At 46.2% G+C, this 17,787-nt stretch overlaps 1 protein-coding gene across 1 annotated transcript in view; it reads left to right on the top strand.

Annotated features, from left to right (window-relative positions):
* LOC145403746 (gem-associated protein 5-like) overlaps nucleotides 1–17,787 on the top strand; it is a 410,271-nt gene that overhangs the window by 12,233 nt on the left and 380,251 nt on the right. The gene's annotated exons all lie outside the window — the stretch shown is intronic.

Consider the following 17,787-nt stretch of genomic DNA (forward strand, 5'->3'; position numbering starts at 1 on the left):
GGTAGTCTCACAGTTTGATTTTCTGACACCTTACTCATACTAATCTTTAACTCTGCCAATGAAATTAGAGGTGGTTACAAATTCATCTGTGTTTGTCCATCTTCTGTTTGGACAAGATGCCTCAAAAAGTTGTTACTGGGTTTAAGGGAAATCTTTGGTGGATAGGTGAGTATTCCATGAAGGAAGTATAACCGCCTGCACTCTTGGAGGGGGAAACAGGGTAATGAAATCCGCCCAGCTGGACTCAACTATTTATTTGGTCATAGGAATTGGAATTTTACTCTCTCAGTATGCTATAATGGCATCACTCGTCATTGTTACAACACTTGGTCATACACATAATTACAATTTACCAAAGCTTACTTCGTATACACATATTGCTTTAATTCTCGTCCTTATTTTCCTACATTTATAACTTGATTATGTCGTGACATCAACCACGTGCAGATCAATAAGCATTCTTAAAAGTAAGCAAGGGCAACTCACTTGTGGCAGGTCCAATTTTCGTCTTTCAGTATCAGTGTGTGGGTAGGGGTGTGAAGTACACAACACTAGTCCCTCACGGGCGTAATACAGTGAGTCCTCGAAATACGAAAGGGATAGGGACCAAAAAAAACTTTCGTAATCCGAAATTTCATGTATCGGAACAATTTTCCCCATTGAAATATACAGTACATGTAAAGGGGGGGATGCGTTCCAGGACCCCCACTAAAACTTTACCCCTCCTATTTAGAAGTATGCAATAGACGTATACAGTACTATACTATTGTACAGACATAAAAAAATAAAACATACAACTAATTACTGCAGTACCGGGTATTACTGTAGTACACTGTACATTTAAATACAGACCTGTGCTGCAGCTGGAGATTCGTGTCATTGATATGGTGCTAAGTCCATGCGAAAGCTGCAGGTCCTCGTGGCTTGGCAGGCAGCTGAAGATGAAGAGAAGGAGGTGGCCATCTTCTTGTACATTTCCTTTTTCTTCATCACAGTCCCAATGGTTGATGGTGCAAGGCCAAAAGCTCACCCAATCTCCGAGACTCCCTGCCTCTCCTTGTGGCATCTTATTATTTCCAATTTCCTCTCAAGAGTAAGAGTACGATGCTGTTTCTTCTTTGGTCCTGGTTCCCTGGATGCTGGAGATGATGCAGGGCACTTGGGAGGCATGGGGAAAATACGAAAAGGTGAAGAACAGCGAAAAACAGAATAACGTACACCGAAGCTGAGAGGAGAGGATGGACGTGACTCGACTGGGAAGCGCGTGAAAATGTGTTTACCAGAGAGGGGTTAGTTCGTTTTCTCGCCGCAAGCGAACGCGGCGCTGTGCAGCGCGCCCATTTTGAATTTTTTGTATTTCCTCTCGTATCGTTTTTCATACCATCGAGGCAAATACTTTCGTATTGTGGAATTTGTCCTACATTTATCGCTTTCGTACTATCGGAAATTTGTACTTCGAGTTTTCAAATTTCAAGGACTCACTATATTCTCACAGCAATAATACTTTCACAGGATGGTCGTGGAGTTGCACATCGCTTGAACTCCACCCTTTTGGAGTATCCGTCTAGTAAATCCAGGGATCAACGTCACCTAGTCCCTCACTCGTCCCCGACTACCCACACACTGCCCGCACACTCACCCATAGCGTCTGTTCTAAGGCCTGGTGTTCATTACTGCTAGGCTAATGGATGTTATGCTTATGCGACCGTACATACATAAAAACACTATGTCAGCATCCTTGTGCCTCTCTCTCTCTTCCTCTGTCTCTCTCTCTCTCTCTCTCTCTCTGCATTAGATGCAGTAAGACTTCCCTTATTGGTCAGTTACGACCAATACCACATACACTTTCACTCGCCGCTCCCTTCCAGCAGACACAGCTTGTTCAGAGGGCTGGTTAGAGTTTTGTGTGTTGACGTCCTGACCTTGACATGCCTCACCACACCATCATCACTGGGATTCACCTCTACCAATCTTCGCAGAACCCAGTGATTATGGGGTACATTCCAATCCGTCACTAATACCAGGTCCCCCACTTGGAAATTACCCAACCGCTTGAATTGCTTCTGGTATTGTCATAAGGATGGTAAGTACACCTTCAACCATCTCTTCCAGAACTGGTTCGCTTGGAACTGTGCATGCTTCCAACTCTTCCGGTAGATGTCCCCTACAGGCTCTTCAGCCTTACCTCCTAATGGGAAGTGGGGTACCATCTTAGGGTGCAGAATATGCAGTGGAGTAAGTGCTTCGGGGTCGCTGACGTCATTGGAGGTCGGGGTGATGAGTCTTCCATTGACTATCCTCCACTTCACAGAAGAGTGTGTGGAGTCGCTCATTGTCCATAACTTGCACGCCTACTATCGCTTGCAAGACCTTCCTGACTGTCCGGATCTGTCGCTCCCAGACACTTCCCATGTGCGATGCATCCAGTGGGTTGAACTCCCACTCAAATCCCTTCCCCAGCAGTGCATTGTGGACCTTGTCATTCTTCTCCCAGCTGAGAGCTGCAGCCCAGAGCTCCTTATTTGCTCTAATCATGTTTGTTCCATTGCCGGAACGAATGTGCTCTAGTACACCCCTCCTTGCTGAGAAGTGTGTTATTGCATTGAGGAGTGAATCAGTGTCTAGTCCGTCAAGAATCTCCAGGTGTATGGCTCTTCAGTTCAGACAAGTGAACAGACAACCCCACCGCTTCACCCGTTTCCTACCCTGCTTTGCGATGAATGGTCCAAAGCATTCCACTCCAGTGTGTGTGAACGATGCCTTCACCATGCATACCCTGTCGGCAGGGAGGTTAGCTTGTCTTTGCAGTGACTCCTTCCAATTGACTCGGCGACGGACGAGACACTGTTTTAGCACCCGGTCAATCGGCCTTTGTCCCTTGGGCACCCAGAACTCCTGGCGCAGTACCGCTAGTGTATGTTCTCTTCCTGAGTGCCCAGCCTTGTTCTCATGGGTTTCTCTTACAATTAGCTCTGTGACATGGTGGTCCTGCAGCAACAGCATGGGGTATTTGCTGTCCGTCATCAAGGGGGCTTTCTCCAACTGTCCACCTGTATGGAGGAGTCCGTCCTCCCCCAAGTGCGGCTCCAGCTTGAACATTGGGCTCGTTTTCCTAAGTGCACCCTGCTCCTTCAGGTCCTTTATCTCAGATTCATAATATTCCCGTTGTACACAACCCAACAGTGTTACTCGAGATGCTCAGAGCTCACTCACCCTCAGTCTTGATTTGTCAACTTGCCTTGGTCCTTCCATTTGCCTCCAATATAAAAACCTAATCCATGAAACTCCCTGCAGCAGTCTGTGCTAGGATGAGTATCTGGACCACAATCTTGCCAGCAGGTCTTCTCCTTGCTTAGCTCCCATTGCCATAGTTGTAGCATCGCCCTTTACCTCTGGATCCGTCCCCAGGTCGAGTATAAGTCATGGCTCTTGCGGCCAGTAATTGTTCTCTCGCCGGAGAAAGTTGGGCCCTTCAATCCATCTACACCCTCTGTTCATTTCGTAGCAACTTAGTCCTCATGTCGCATCATCTGCTGGGTTCAGTACAGTATTGAACCCATGTGCCTCCACTGGGTCGCTTCTGATTGTTCGTGTATGGCCGCCACTCGATTGGCTACAAACGTGTGAAACTGCCTCTCTGTGTTACGTATATACTGTAGTACTAATACATTGTCTGTCCAGAAGACGGACCCTCCCGCATCCACCGACAGCTCGTGCCTTAATGTCTCGTCAACCTTGACAGCCAACACAGCAGCTTGGCCTTTCCGTAGATGAAAGCACAACGACCATCTCCGGTCCCATCTGAGATCCTTAGGTATGATACTACTCCATACGCCACTTGCGAAGCATCACATAAGTGATGTAGTTGAAATGACATTCCCTGCACCTGTCAGGTCATAGCACCGTGGTATCCCGAAATCTGTGAGGTGAGTTAATTCTACCAGTCACCGTCGCCACCATACCTCATTGCTGTCAGTTATAGCCTCATCCCACCTTTTCTTCCCTGCATTCCTCTTGGAAGATGACCTTGGCCCGAATGAGGAATAGCGCAAGGAATCCAAGCGGATCATATACTGAGCTGATTACACGCGAGAGATCCCTCCTTGTAACTGACCCCCCTTGCTCAAAGCGTTTGATGACCACTGCCATTTGGTCCTTCTCTAGGTCCCACCTTACTCCAAGTGCTCGTTCCGCAGGAAGAGGCTTGCGTTCTTTGTTGATCTCCTTTACTCCCTTATGCTTCTCTGATTCAGGAATGGATTCGGGTACTTCCTTACTATTGCTCTCCCAGTTGGTGAGTCTGAAGCCGCCCAGCGAGGTGATGTGTCACAGTTGTTCTGCCAACCTTATTCCTTCGTCAGCAGATTGCATTGAGATAAGCAGGTTGTCCGCATAAAAATTCCTCTGGACATCCACCACGTCGTCAGGACATACATCTCTGTGATCTAGGAAGGTTCATTTTAAAGCATACGAGGCACATGACAGACTCCAGACTCCACCGAAAAGTGTACCGTCATCCGGTATGTCAGGGGGGGTCTGCTTTACATCCCCTTCCGGCCACCAAAGAAATCGTAGGGCATCCCTGTGTTCCGGAGCTACCCTGACCTGGTGAAACATAGTCTCTTTGTTCGCCATGAGGGCCACTGATTCTTGGTGAAACTGGGGGAGTACCCCCAGCAGTTTGTTATTTAGATCAGGCCCTTGTAGCACCTGGCTGTTTAAAGACACCGACCCACATTCTGCTGCACAGTCGAATACGATGCACATCTTTCTGAGCTTGTTCAGGTTTAACACCGGATGGTGTGGCAGATACCAGGTCACGTGAGGCCTTGCGTGAAGTTCATTATGAGGCACCGATTTGACATACCGTTTATCTAGCAGCAGCCACATCTCTTCTGCGTAGCGCTGGTGTAAGGGCGGGTCTTTGAGCAGCCTCTTCTTCAGGCCCTTTAACCTCCTCAGTGCCATTAACTTGTTGTCTAGGAGCTTTGGGTGGATTTTGCCTGAATGGTATAAGGAATTGGTAGTGCCCCATCACCTTTGTCACCGTGCTTGACCACAATTTCATCACCCTATTGTCTTCAACGGACAAGCCATCTCCCTTCTTCAAGTAACTTGCATTCAGTTCCCAAAACTGTCGTACTTGCTCCTCCAATCGTGTTTCCTGGGAATTGTAGTCCACTACAGCCACACATCCTACCTCCTCTGGTCTGTCTTCCACCTCAGCACAAGGTCGTACAGGTCCGCTGACGGTCCATCTCAGCGGCGTCCTTATTGCAAAGGGTTCTCCACTGCTTCCTGCCCTGACCTCCAAGGGCGTCAATGCATGCGGAGCATCAAGACCAATCAGTAGTTGCACCTCATCTTCGTGTTCAGTGGCTCTAATCCCACCAAATGACTCCATTGTGCCATGTCCTGTACAGAGGCTACTGAATCCTTCAGTGTTGCAGGGAGTCACTGAGGGACAATCACCCCATGCAGCAATATCTGCCAGTTCAGTTTACAGGAACACCCACTGCTAACTACTAAGTCTATCTCCTCAGTTCGCTGCACCGTCACCTGAGTTATAGTGTCTAGTGTTACCCATACGGTTCTCAGTGGTGCCCCCAGCCTGCTTGCCAACTGGGTCGTACAGAAGGTTCGGTTGCTGCCAGAGTCCAAAAGCGCTCTCGTCTGTACTACGGCATCCGAGCCTTTACTAGCCGCCTTTACTTCAATAATGGGCAACGCCACCTTGCAAAGCTCCCCATGTATCCACGTTGTCCCTGCCGTAGCAGTGAGTCATTCGTTCCCGCATTTGCCCCTTGCGAGCTTGGGCCTCTTAAATGTTCCCTCCATGCTTGCTTCATCACGTTTGTCGGTCTGTCCACAGGAAGCACTTCTCTTCTCCGGTTCTGCTTGGTGTACTCCCTGCTCTCTTCCATGCACCTGTTCCTGCTGAATGTATCAACAACAATCATCTCTCGGCCTCCTCTTATCCTCCATCTGTGGTTTTGCTCTGTCTCCCTTCCTGGGTTCCCAGTGGTACCAGGACTCCTGCCTTTGCCTCATGGGGCCGGTCGGATGTATCCATCGCGAATGTTCTCAGTGCAACCCTCTATGTCTCACCATACTGAGGCCTGGCACTCAGCTGCCAGGTGGGTATCATTCAAGCAAACATAACAACATTTGAGCCGTCTGACCGTGGCCTTCCTTTCCTCCACTCTCATGGTATGGAATTTCTCGCAACCCACCAGGGTGTGCAGCCACCCACACAGCTGACACGTCTCTGTCACTCGCAGGTTCGTCATCACCAATGGTGGCCAAGCCGATCAATGCCCATCTGGATTCCTTCTAACACCAACCTTGGTGGCTCGCTTGGTGGTTGCTCCCCTTTCCTCGATTCGCCTCCTCACACACACTCTGTCCGCTTCCTCCAGTATAAAAGTTTTCAACCATTTAATGCCGGGATAATACCCATATCGTTTGTTGTGGGCAAAAGTTTCGTCCTCATACGGCATAAGTTCCCTCTCGGGTAACTGACGCGACAGCACGTCCATCGAGCGAATGGTATCCAACTCTTGCAATCTCCCTATGGTCTCCAGACTCAAAATACAAGACCCCAACTCGTCGGCAAATTTTCTAAGGCCACCCTCATCCTCACCTCTGAGCATGGACCCTTCAAATATTCCTTCCACAATCTCTCCAACATACTGATGTATGTCTCCGTATCTGTCCCCCAATATGGCCATCGCCTTCTCATAACCCTGTCTTGGGTCCAAATAGTTGCATGTTTGTGGCGTGTTCCTGACAAGCATTGCGCATGCTTGCTTGAGCGCCTGCAGCTTATATTCCTCTGGGACTGCAGCCCTCCCTATGTGTTGTTTGAATGCACAAATGAACTCCCAATACTCCCTCCGGCAATTCCCTTCGAAGGTTGGTAGTTGGGTCTGTGGCAACCTCATGGCAGCAATCAATTCCTTCAAGCCAGAACCTATCACCTCCATGCCCATGGGGGCAGCGCATGGCAGCTCTTCTGTTCTTGATCTAGTCAGTTTCGAATTCCCTGATCTCTGCCACCCTGGCCTTTGTCCGCTAACTGTTGACTTTTTGAGGTAGAGTTGCGGCCTCTTGCATCTGTTCCTGCTTTCCCTGCTGGGATCCTCTAGTCTTCCACATTTGTTTGTCTCCCGTGCCATCACTAGATCTTGGCCTCTTGCTGGTCCTTCGTGTACCACTACAGTCTCTGGTTGCACTTTTGACCTCAAGCTCATCTCATTCCTCCCTTCCATTCCCATCAAGTTCTCCAACTGTGTCAAGCGATCATGGATCGCCTTGTTCTGTTCTTGCAGGGTTTGCAGAGTCAGCTGGAGGACTCTCATGCACACGTTCTCACGTGCCTCATCCAGTCTCCCTTCAACTGCCGGCCACTTCTCTAAGCATTCTTGCAGCCCAGATTCGGCCCTTTCCTCCTCTCTTTGTTCCATCATCATCCCCGCAGCCTCCGTCTCGTACTTTTCTTCCGCCATTGCTTCCTTGGCCTCCTCGACTATCCTTCGAGCTGTTCCATGGGTTACATTCTGCTCGCCATGTTCCTAACGTTCCTTTCCTTCTGGGTTGTCCATGCCGATATGTTCTGCCCGGTATGTTAGGTTGGGTTCCTCCCAGTATGTTGGGTTCCTCCCGGTACGTTAGGTTGGGTTTCTCCCAGTGTTAGGTTGGGTTCCCCCTGGTATGTTAGGTTGGATTCCTCCTGGTATGGTAGGTTGGGTTTCACCTGGTATGATAGGTTAGGTTCCGCCCGGTATGTTCAGATTCCCCCCCCCCCATCTCTCCCCCCCCCCTTTTTTTTTTTATATATAAACTCTCTTAGTCACATTCTCGTTCCTGCAACGTTTAAAGCCAGACAGCGAGCACTGAGCTTAGCCTTTAAAGTACAGTGGCACACCAGAACCTTCTCTATGATAGCCTAGTATCATTCACAACTCTTAATATCCAAGGTGCACTAATTAGTTTTGATTCACAACCTTATAGCATATAAGCGACGTTACGATATCAATACCGACCTCCAGAATATTACACTCACATTTCTCATATTTAATGTGTCACAATTAATTAACATTGTCTGGCACACGGGCGATAAATTCCTACCCCAGCACGTAAACTAACGTGTTTTCTTCACAATGCACCAGACGTAACATATCAGCTCCCGGCTTTCAATCACCTGAGTAAAGTTGTTTATCAATACTCGCAGTCCTGTGGAGTCTACCCACTCGCAACCCAAGATGTCATGAGTGGCGGTGTCGCCGATCATAGGTAGGCCACCTCCGTAGACTTTGACACCTCCCAGCAGCTGTCGTAGGTCATGGTTGAGCCCACTCCTGCCACCAACGGACCCACAAGTATGACTGTAACCGCCTGCACTCTTGGAGGGGGAAACAGGGTAATGAAATTCGCCCAGGTGGACTCGATTATTTATTCGGTTGTGCCTGGAATTGCAATTTTACTCTCTCAGTATGCTATAATGGCGTCACTCGTTATTGTTACAACACTCAGTCATACACATAATTACAGTTTACCAAAGTTTACTTCGTATACACCTATCGCTTTAATTCTCGTCCTTACTTAAATACATTTATAATTGGGTTATGTCGTGACATCAACCATGTGCAGATCAATAAGCATTCTTAAAAGTAAGCAAGGGCAACTCACTTGTGGCGGGTCCAATTTTCATCCTACAGTATCAGTGTGTGGGTAGGGGTGTGAAGTACACAACACTAGTCCCTCACGGGTGTAATATTCTCACAGCAATAACACTTTCACAGGATGGTCGTGGAGTTGCACTTTGCTTGAACTCCACCCTTTTGGCGTGTCCGTCTAGTAAATCCAGGGATCGACGTCACCTCGTCCTTACTCGTCCCTGACTGCCCACACACTGCCCCCACACTCGCCCATAGCATCTATTCTAAGGCCCAGTGTTCATTACCGCTAGGCTAATGGATGTTATGCTTACACGACCGTACATACATAAAAACACCATGTCAGCATCCTTGTGTCTGTCTCTGTCTCTGTCTCTGTCTGTCTGTCTGTCTGTCTGTCTCTCTCTCTCTCTCTCTCTCTCTCTCTCTCTACCGCTTTAGTTGCGGTAAGAGGAAGAGTTAATTAGATTTTGAAGTGAATTTGTAGGTTGTTTGGATACAAGAGTAACTCATAATTTTATTGATGTCAATGGAGGTGTGTCTTCTCTAGATTGACCCATATAGTCATACCCCGCTCTACAATCCATCGCTATATGATGCCCTGCTTTAGCGATGTAAATAAAATTAACACCTTTCCCGCCTATTGATGGCAATCCCTGGTTATCCAGTGGGCTTTTTTTAACCAATTTTGATGATATTTTAAACATAAATTTTGTGTTTAGGTTGCTTTATAAACTTTTTTAAACTTAGATTAATGTGTTTTAGCTGTAGATGGGATGAACACTCATTTTTGGGTACAGTTTAGTAAGTCTGATTTTTTTCCAGACATTTTTGATGATTTTCAGACTTTATTTTTGGGTTTAGCTGAGTTATATATTGCTTTTAGGCTTACTTTAGCTTGTTTTAAAGTCATTTGGTGGTTTAGGTGAGCTAGAAATTTGTTTTTGTACTCATTTGGGTGGGTTTAGGACTTGGTTGGGGGGGAGATCCCGAGGCTCCCAAACACATCCCAATACTTTCTATGATATAACATCCGTGTTTAACGATACCCCAACTTAGTGATGGGTTTTCTCAAGTGCCATCTCATTGTTGTATGGTAACGAGGATGGCCTGTACTTAATATATGCTGTAACCATTTATTGATCGTACTGTATTTAAGTTTGTATTACCGTACTTCAGTAACAAATGCACGCATTTCTTTTTTGTAGTATGGTACAGTATTTACTGTTATTGTATCATAAATTGTATAAGTTTGCATGCATTGCTATACTTTACAGTTCCCTAGAATCAAATGATTGCATTGGGCTTTTTATATGGTTTTCTGAGACTGGTTCAGTATAGTCAGGTCATATTATATGCTAGTTTGTTATACGATAAATTGCTACAGCGATATATTAAAGTTATACTGTTTTCGGAATAACAGTGAAAAAAATCATCACAGATTCAGTAGAATTATATTAGCAACAGCTGCCAGTGAGAATCTCATGCGGATACGGTGATGCACACAAGCCGACAGTCTGCTGTCTAAGCCAACATGGCCACCCAGTGTTTACATGTGCACAACCCCAATCTTGGGTTTCTGAGCTGGCAGCAGTCTCCGTGCTGCCTCTCTAAAAACTCTTGTCTCACTAGCCCACTAACTCATACGTCCCACACCTTTAAGTGTCTCCCTTGTGTTCTCTGAGTTACCGTACATAACCTCACTTGCATAAGGCCATTGCAACACCATGGCTATTGCCAATTAACCATGCAAGTATGCAACAAATAGTGCTGTGTGCAGTAGTAAATCAAGAGAACTTTTAGTGTGTAAGATAAATGACTAACTTGGAAATCATGTCTGGTGCTACCCCTGATGAAAAGTGTGGTGCTACTGATGCTGCTGAGAGCAAGGCTAAAAGGGCAAGGTGTAGCCTTTCCCTTGAGGTAAAATTAGACATTGTTAAGTGCCATAAGAATGGGCAGGGACCAAATAAGATTGCTGGTGCTCTAAAGCTGCCACAGTCCACGGTCTTACTGATGATAAAGAAATCAGATGCTGTAATTGCAGTGTCACAGAACATGCCTGCCCTGACTGGTGAAGATGGAGTGTCTCCTAGCTCTGTGGGTTAATGAACAGAATCAAACAAAGTAGCCTCTTCACCAAACTTCTATCTTCACAAAAGATCTTGATATGTGGAAGGACCGGAAGGATAAGAAAGGTATTGAGGTCATAGAGGAATTACCAGCACAGGTTGGTTTGAGAGGTTTAAGGCTCATGCTGGTCTTAAACATGTGATCATGCATGACGGGGCCGCTGGTGCAGGTCATGTGGTGGCTGAGGCCTTCCATGCGTAGTTGAAAACAGTTATACTGTAGAGGAAGGGGAATACTCTCCTCTCCAAAACAGGTCATTATCTTTGATTAGACAGTCCTGTTTTGGAAATGCATTAAAAAGAAGAATCACATGTGCCAGGGTTTAAGGCAGCCAAGGACCAACCCACCCTCCTCCTTGGTGTGAATGCAGTGGGGGACCTGAAGCTCAAATCACTCTCAGATTACCATTGGGAGAACCCCCCCCCAAGCAGTGGCTGGGTTTGTAAAGAACTGTTGAGTTATTTGGAAGAGTAATCCCAGGGTCTGGCTAACCTCTGCACTCTGCTGCTTGTACATGGCAGGATACTTGTCCCCGTCTGTGTGACTAACCCACCCGAAGCAGTCTTGCTAGTTGTTTCTCCTGCTAGTTGACAGTGCCCCAAGCCACCCTGAGAGCATAGAGGACTGGGGAGATAATTTCAAAGTGATATACTGTCCTTCAACACAAGATCGTTGCTCCAGTCCATGGATCATCATGTCACTTCAACATTCAAGGCTTGCTACCTCTGCCTCACCATGGAGCAAATGGTGAGGGTGAGTGATTCTGGGGTAAGTGACAGCATGTTATTCTGGAAGAATGACATCAAACATGCCATTGACAACATTATGGCAGCATGGAAGGAGATGCAGCTGAGCACATTGAATGCTGTCTGGTGCAGGGTATGGTCGGAGTGTGAACACTCCTTCACTGGGTTGCTGGCGGTGGAGAACTTGCATCATGACATCCTCAATCTCTCGCATGAAGCAGAATTTGAGAAGGCTGACAAGATTTGCAAGAGGTCCCAGACAGCCACACAGAGTAGCTCATTGAACTAAGGGAATGGGTGGTGGTGGCACAGGAAGGTGACAAGGATGGGCACCTTTGTATTCATGACATAAAGATCTTGAAGGAGTTCCTTGTGGTAATGAACAAAGGAATTGCATTCACTCAGGACTAGACCAAAACTTGGTGAGGAGTGACACATCAGCCCATGGTACTGAACATCACTTGAAGGCATACATTTAGCTCCTGGCAACTAGGAAAAAGGCAGGATGGCAGACCACAGTCACCTCCTTCTCCCCTGTCAGCAGCACCGAGGAAGAGCCAAGGCCATCAACGAGTGGTGTGCAAATGCAGTGTCCTGCATCATTGTCCCCTGCGATATCTGTCTCATCTTCATCACTGCCAGGCACACTTGTATGCCACGTTGTCAACTACCACGCTCACCCTTGCCTTCATCATTGCGCTCTCCATTGGCCTTATTGCATTGTTATCCATCAGCCTCATCACATCACTCTCCATCGGCCTCATTGCATTACTCTCCCTTGGCCTCATTGCATTACTCTCCCATGGCCTCACTGCATCACTCTCCTTGTCTTTCTTCACCTCCCGAGGACCTGGAGTGATCGTCAAGATGCCCCAGCTGTCCCCCAGCTTTGGGAGGAGGACCCTTGGTGACAACTTTTCCTGATGTAGGGTATAGGCTACTTTAGGTGGGTGGCAAGGTTTTTTTTTTTTGGGGGTGGGGGGAGCCTTTTAGGTTTCATGGTTAAGGGCACCCCTCCGTTACCCCATTGAACCCATGTTATGTTGATCTCTTTTTATGATAATTCGTTATGTGATAGGTTTTCACCTGAAATAACTTCATTGCATAACTAGTTGTGACTGTACTGTCTAGTGTATATCCAAAATTTTTTTTATATAGTGAGAGCTCACTCTTATCTGACTAGTGTTTTTATCAGGCTTTGTGTTTCCCCGGTTAGGCTGATAAAGTAAGGCTTAAGGGTATTATAGTTGAACCTGGAAGGTATTTACTATAACAGCTTAACCACATGGTGTTGTAAAATGTAGTTGCCAGGAAATTAAGTATTCTGTCAAGTTTGGGTCTTTTGAATAATGGTTCTGTACTTTGTATAAATGCTGGTACCACCTATATTCCTTGTGTTAACTGAGGCCCCTAATTAGATGATGCCTGCAGTTGATTACACTCAGTCATGCATGAGCGTACTGTACAGTCATTACTCGTTTTACGATGGGGTTACATCAGGTCATACCTTATCGTATACCGATTTTATCGTAAATCGGGAGATTGAAACCCATTATAAAAGGGGGTTATGCCAACTCAACTTCCCAAAGTCACCTAACCAAGATTGAACCATAAATGACTACCCACCTTCATTCCTACCTGTGTTGGTCCAAGTCGTCTCCAAGTCGTCCCCTCCGAGGCTGGGGGACGGCCTGTTCTTACAGGCACTAGTGGTCAGCCTCTGAGTCAGACAGGAACAGGTTAGGGGGAGGGGAATCCAGTCCATACCTGCACCAACCTTAGCACTGGAACCCATACCTGCACCAGCCATAGCACTGGAGCTTACACTGGCACTGACCTTACCACTGGGCACACAAATCCACAGAAGTAATCCCTTAATTCACACGAACTTTTTTCACGCAGTTTCGGTTATCCACAAATTTTTTGTACAATAATTAAAACATAAACTTATAGTATTCAAATAAATAATTTTAAAATACGAGAGAAATAAATAAAATATAAAAATGCCTACCCGCTGCCCATGTGCATACATTTGTGTGTGTGTGGGAGGTCAGTCTACCATGCACCACACAATCAGTTTGAATCTGATGGTCGAACTGTGCGTGATTCGTGAATTGTTATTTGTGGCTTATTTTTCTGCCTTCCAGTGATTGCTTGCCTTGTTTGCCAACATGGGCCCTAAGCGTAGTGCTAGTAATGCATGTGGTAACACACCAAAACGGACTCGTAAAGTGATATCGCTGACAGAGAAAGTTAAAGTGTTGGACAAACTTTGGGAAGGAATGTCGGTGACAGTTCACTGTCAGGACGATTCCCCGTCTTTTATTTACATACCAGTTTATTTAGCAAGTACAGTACACTAGTTTTTTACTTATATGAGTTATAAAATCCTCCTGAAAATTAGTTATTAAAGTATTAATTAATCAATAATAAGTATACTGTATTTGTAGAATGACGGGGAATCGTCCAGGGTGCGAATTGTCCTGACGGGGACTCATCCATGTTTTGATGGTGAATTGACTTGACGGCGAATTGTCTAGGAACCGTATGTTTGGGGTGAATGAGTCAACTGTTGGTACAATAAAGAAGGCAGAACGTAGAATACGGGAGGCAGTGAGGGCTAGTGCACCAGACTGCTAAAGTGTCTCCACCTACGCCTGTGCCTGGTGCATTCCGATGCCAAAATCGTTATAGCAGGAAATTTATTGTAAATCAAATTTTGGGGTGGAACTTTTCTATTATCATTGTTGCAAATTATCATAAACCGAATCATCGTAAAACGAGTAAGGACTGTACATACTGGTAGATATTAAATATTTGTGTACCAGCCACTGGTAGGCTGGTGGGCTAGGGGTCCCAGATCCATTGCCTGGACCTGGGACTGTGCAGTGAGTGGGGCCTGTGGTATGTCTACCCCCTTTATTAATACTGACTATGACCAAAAATAAGTTTCAGAGCAAGCCTGAGGACAGTAAATCATCCAGGGGGATGAGGGTGGCTTCGTAGAATGTGGGAAGTTTGAGAAGAAGAGCAAGAGAAGTCGTTGAGGCATTCAGTAGGAGGTGGGTGGATGTGGCATGTTTGCAGGAAGTCTGGTACAGGGGTGGATCAGCCAGAAAGATTGTTGGGAAGGTTTGTTATTATAAGTTGTCTTGGCAGGGGGGAAACAACGGATATGGGGGTGTTGTTGTTATGGTTGTGGAGAAGTGGGTGGAATATGTCATGAATGTTATGCGAGTAAGCGAAAGGATATTGGTAGTGAAAAATCTGGTTGGTGGAATGATAACTGCAATTATATCGGCATATGCCCCACAGACAGGCTTGGATGAAGTAGAGAAAGGTAGATTTTGGGATGACTTAATACGTGTAGTAGGTGGTATGTGGGATGTTGAGATAGTGGTTTTGGGAGAGGACTTAAATGGTCATGTAAGTGAAGCAGCTGAAGATTATGAAGGAGTACATGGGGGACGTGCGTATGGTATAAGGAATGCGGAAGGGGAAAGGATACTCGAGTTTGGGGAGGCAACAGACATGATTGTGTGCAACACAAATTTAAGGGAAAGAGAGAGTAGGTTAATTACGTATGAGTCAGGGGGAAACAAAAGTCAGATAGATTATTTTCTGGTTAGGAGGGCTGATAGGAGGTTAATGAAGGATGTTAAAGTTATAGGAAGTGAGGAGTGTGTGCAGCAGCACAAACTATTGATTTGTGATGTGGTGCTTAAGGAACGAGTGATGAAAAAGAGGACTTATGTACCCAGGAGGAATATATGGAAGCTGAAAAACCAAGTAGTAAGGGATGCCTTCTACAGTGAGATGAGGAGAGTGATGGCTAAACAAAGAGCTGTAGACAGAGGTGTTAATGAACAGTAAGAGCCCTCAAGAACAACCTCTTGAGATTTACTGATGTAATATGCGGTTGGACTAGAGGCCCACCAAGACATAAAGTAACTTGGTGGTGGGATGAGGATGTAGAAGCTGCAGTTAATGGAAATGAAGGCTTTTCCGTGAATGGAAGAAGGGTGGTAACAAGGAGGAATACTTGGCTGCTAAGCGTAGGGCTAGAAGAGAGGTATACGGGGCGAAGTCTGAGTCACAGAGACTTTTACTTGATAACCTAAATCATGGGGAAAGGAAAAATATGATATTTAAGGTGGCATATCAAATGAAGAGGGATAATCGGGGATATTATAGGTGAACAGTATGTGAAGAATGATGAAGCAAGGGTAGTGGTGAACAGTGGGGATATTAAAGATGCATGGAGAGAGCATTATAACCGGTTGTTGAATGAGGATGGTTTGGACCCAGCAGATCCAGTGTTTGGCCCTTGGCCATTGATTGACGCTGCTACTGTGAGTGAGGCAATAGGCAAGATGCAGGTGTGGAAGGCAGCAGGTGTGTCGGGGTTGACTGCCGAAATGTTGAAGGCCTCAGGAGATACAGGGTTGAGGTTAGTCACTAGCCTGATAAATATGATTATATATGAGTGTGTTGTCCCAGATGATTGGTTGAAGAGTGTAATTGTAAATGTATATAAAGGGAAGGGTGATGCCCTGGAAAGAGGAAATTATAGAGGTATAAAGCACTTAGACCAGATAATGAAGGTAATGGAGAAAGTTCTAGAAGGCATTATTAGAGAGAGCGTGAATATTGATGAGATGCAGTTTGTGTTTATGCCAGGCAGGGGGACCACTGATGACATATTCATTGTTTGACAGCTTCAGGAAAAATATATTGGGAAGAGAAGGGATCTGTATTTTGTTTTTGTTGATTTAGGCATTTGACAGAGTCCCTAAAGAGGTGGTGAAGTGGGCAATGAGAAAGCTTGGCTTGGAGGAGTGGCTGGTTAGGGTGGTTATGACCATGTATGTGGGTGCTTACACCCAGGTAATAGTGAATGGAAATTTGAGTGATGAGTTTTCTGAGAATGTTGGTGTGCATCAGGGATCAGTTTTGAGCCCCTTGTTGTTTATCATGGTACTTGAAACCTTCTCATGTGACTTCAGAAACGGACTCCCGTGGGAGATGTTGTATGCTGATGATTTGGTGTTGATTGCAGAGAATGAATGAAGTCAGAGGAAAGATTTTGGAAGTGGAGAGATGGTATGGGGCATAAAGGCTTAAGAATAAATGCAGATAAAACAAAATTGATGATATCTAAGGTTGGTGGCGGTACTGTAAAAGACAAGAGAGAGTGGCCATGTGCAGTTTGCCACAAGGGCATGGGAAGTAATTCCATCTTGTGTAGTGTTTGTGATAAATGGGTGCATAAGTGGTATCAGAGGTAGACTGCCAGATAATGCTGATTTTATGTGTGCGGTGTGTCGGGGAGAGCAGGTGGAGATTGTCAGGTGTGAAAGGATTGAACTTGCTGGTGAGTCTCTTGAGTGTGTGGAAGAGTTTTGTTATTTGGGAGACATGTGTGCTGGAGGTGGGGCTGGAGCTAGCTCTGTGGCTAGGGTAAGAAGTGGTTGGAAGAAGTTCAGGAAGCTGTTGCCTCTCCTGACATTGAGAGGACTCTCCCTGCATGCTAAGGGGTCTTTGTATGCAGCATGTGTTAGGAGTGTAATGCTGTATGGTAGTGAGACCTGGGAAGTAAAGGAAGAGGATATTCGCAGGTTCAGATGTACAGATATGAAAATGATTATGTGGATGTGTAGTGCATCCCTTCATTCAAGGCCTGGGGGGGTTGGGTTAACCATGGAAGAGTTGAGAGGTAGGATGGGACTGGAGTGTATTGGTGTTGTGATGAGGAGAGGTAAATTGAGATGGGATGGGCATGTGGAGAGGATGGGTGATGATAATTGGGTGCAGAAGGTCTATCTATCTATCTATTGTTAGACGCCTCAGTCCCATTTGGGGTGGCCTCAAACAAATCGCCTCCATGTCGCCCTGTCCCCTGCCATTTCACTGCCCTGCTCCCAACTCACACCCTCCCTCTCTCATATACCTCTCCACCCCATCCCTCCATCTCATCCTTGGCCTCCCCCTCCCTCTTCTCCCCTCCACCTCACTCACATACACTCTCTACCACCTCAGGGTGTTCCTCATAACGCTTCCTATCACATCCACATCCACACCACAACGCTCCTTTATATCCTCATTTGTCAGCCTTTCTCTCCATGTGACTCCACAGGCTCCTCTTAAATAACTCATTTCCACTGCTCTCACTCTTGACTTGTGTCCTTCCAACAACGTCCAAGCTTCACTTCCATACGTTAGAGTTGGTA

The sequence above is a fragment of the Coenobita brevimanus genome, chromosome 61, assembly GCF_032717465.1.
Source record: "Coenobita brevimanus isolate Jiangsu-jjx chromosome 61, ASM3271746v2, whole genome shotgun sequence".
In the NCBI taxonomy this organism is placed as follows: domain Eukaryota; kingdom Metazoa; phylum Arthropoda; class Malacostraca; order Decapoda; family Coenobitidae; genus Coenobita; species Coenobita brevimanus.